The sequence below is a fragment of the Octodon degus genome, unplaced genomic scaffold, assembly GCF_000260255.1.
Source record: "Octodon degus isolate 3935 unplaced genomic scaffold, OctDeg1.0 scaffold00072, whole genome shotgun sequence".
Classification (NCBI taxonomy): Eukaryota; Metazoa; Chordata; class Mammalia; order Rodentia; family Octodontidae; genus Octodon; species Octodon degus.
This window is the reverse complement of record NW_004524648.1, coordinates 7912536-7915117: the sequence shown is the minus strand read 5'-3', so window position 1 is coordinate 7915117 and position 2582 is coordinate 7912536. Positions and strand designations below refer to the sequence as shown.

At 47.1% G+C, this 2582-nt stretch overlaps 1 pseudogene across 1 annotated transcript in view; it reads right to left on the bottom strand.

Moving 5' to 3' along the window:
• The window catches only part of LOC105742769, an 8737-nt pseudogene extending 7048 nt beyond the window's left edge, over positions 1-1689 (bottom strand). Inside the window, exon 1 of the transcript XR_001117173.1 lies at positions 1644-1689. The product of XR_001117173.1 is annotated as a ubiquitin-conjugating enzyme E2 E3 pseudogene (transcript). The remainder of the gene's footprint in view (positions 1-1643) is intronic.
• Positions 1690-2582: the final 893 nt, after the last annotated feature.

The following is a 2582-nucleotide window of genomic DNA, read 5'->3' as shown; positions in this document are numbered from 1 at the left end:
CTAAGCAGGCACTTTTTTTCTACTTTGAGACAGTCTTGCTAACTTACTAAATTGTCCAGGCTAGACTTCAACTTGTGATCCTCCTGCCTCAGCCTCTCAGAGTATCCATCCCAGCTGCTGGCCCATTCTGAGTCATCCTGTTCTTTATGAATGTGGTATCTTGCTCTGTGTATCTGTTTATAGGTCTTCCTGCTCTGATAAACTTTAAAGCTACACTGAATGCCTACTAGGTTCAAGCTACTGTGATTATAAGAGAAACTAACCACAGCCTGGTCTTCCAGGAGAGCAGGGTGTAGAACAAGACATTGCTGGGAGGATTGCCAATGGGCCAGCAGATGTGTGCCTAGGATGGTGGTGGGACAAGCGGGGGAGACCAGTTCTGGTTTCCAGCAGAGTTAGCGTGGAGCCAGGGCCTGAAGGATGAGGAGAGTTGTTGCCCAGGACTCTTGGTTTGGAGAGGGCCTGCTTGGTGAGGTGGACCAGCCTGTGAAGGAGAAGGCCAGGAGCTGGCAGCTCACCAATGTGTATCTCAGATATTAGCAATTCTTGCTAGGGAGCAGATGTGCAGAAAAGATGTGCTGCTTGTAGACCGACTAAGCAACTGACTGAATGAACGTAGTGTTTTACTCTTTGGGGATGGGGAACCAGAGTGACTCATTTATTTCTTGACTGATTTTAGATGACCACTCAGGGTTCACAATACATCAGCTGCACTTTCTCATCCGTGTGTTGTCCTAGAATAACCTGGGGTGCGCAATAGCCCGGGTTCTCGGGTCCCTCTCCTAGAGAATCAGATGCATTGGGCCTGTGATAGAATCCCATGCAGAATCTATCTCTGTTTAAGAGATGTCCTAGAAAACCCCAGGGATGAGCGAGTTTGGAGACTTCCACTAGCAGGAAGGCAAGCATGATCTAGGTGCTTAGGAAAAGCCTGTTGTTCCAGAACCCACCCAGAGGTTCCTGAAATCGGGCCATCACAACCCTGGCTTCTCTTAGGGTCACTGAAGATTGAGACAGCAGTGTGAGGCAGGGCACAGGACCTGGTTTTCTAGAAAGTTCTCTGGTCATGCTGCAATGTGCTTTGGGTTGAGACTCACAGTTCCCTGCATTAAGCCCTCCCCAAGACTAGCACTGAGTGTAGCCTAAGGGGCTTCCAGCACTTGCAGGTCAGGGTTTCTCCTGGCTGGACCTCAGGAACCTCCTAACACCTCACCCCCCTGGTCAGTTAGGCCAGAACCTGTGTGGACCAGCAAGAGGTTAGGCGCAGTCTTTCTCAAAAGCTTTCTCATCTGTTTTGAACAGGTGGCCAGGCATGAGGTTGTTGGGATAGAGATGTACTGGGCAGGCCAGTTGTGAGGGCCAACACCTTCTCAAGATTTGGAAATCTCCACAGGAGGCACAGGGCAGCCTCTTCCACAGCCCCAGCCTGAGTCAGGATGTAGCACACCTTCCAGATTCCAGAGATAAGGCTGTAAAAGCCTTCTCAATAGAGGCCTTTGACAGGCCATCCTGTGATTACTTACTCAGTATTTCCCTAGCAGATCCATCAGCTCCACGGTGAAAGTGCCAAGGAGAAGACTTGGCTTAATGGCTGTGCCTCTTTTTGGCTTGGTTGCCATCATTTCTGTGGGAGCAACAATTACCTCTGGTTTTGCAGTTCTCAGCATCGTTCAGTGGTGGAGGGGGCATCTTAGGCTCCTTTGCCCTTTCCCTGGACTGCTGCTAACTACAGGCTGATGTCCAGATGTGCTGGGATTACAGGCATGTACCACCATGTCCTACCATCAGAAAGTTTTGACAGAAGTAAGAGCCAGACTCGACATACTTTTCTCAAAGGTCAAGTTTTAATTCTGGCTCAAGAGACTGAAGAGTATTGGGTGTTCTTTGTTTTATTCTTTACTTAATTGGTTTTTTTTTTCTTTTCTTTCTTTCTTTATTTTTTTTTTCTTCAGTACTGGGGATTGAACTCAGGACCCTGCTCTTGCCAGGCAAGCGCTTATTCTACTGAGCCATCTCCCCAACCCCTATTCTTTAGGGAAGATTGAACCTAGTGGTGCTGTATGAGTGAGTTGCCCCTGTTTTTTAAAAAAATGTTTATTTTGAGACAATGTCTTTTTAAACTGGTCAGAGGACGGGGAGATGGCTCAGTAGAATAAGTGCTTCTCTGGCAAGCGCAAGGGTCTGAGTTCAAACCTGGCTGCACTAAAAATAAATAAACAAGGGGCCGGGGAGATGGCTCAGTGGAATAAGCGTTTCTCTGGCAAGTGCAAGGGCCTGAGTTCAATCCCCGGTTCCGAAAAAGAAAAAAAAATAAACAAACAAAAAGTGGTCAGGACTCTAAGTTGGCTTGAACTTGGGATCCTCTTGCTTCAGCCTCCTGAGTAGCTGGGATTATAGGAGTACACTGTGGCACCTGACTGAATATCTTTGAAATCTACCATGTGGTGGTTCATGCCTCTAGTCTCAGCACGTGGGAGGCTGAGGCAGGAGGATTGTTGCTAGTATGAGACTACCCTGGGCTATATAGTAAGATCTTACATGAAGAATTTTTTTTTTTTTTTTTTTTTTTTTTTTTTTTTTTT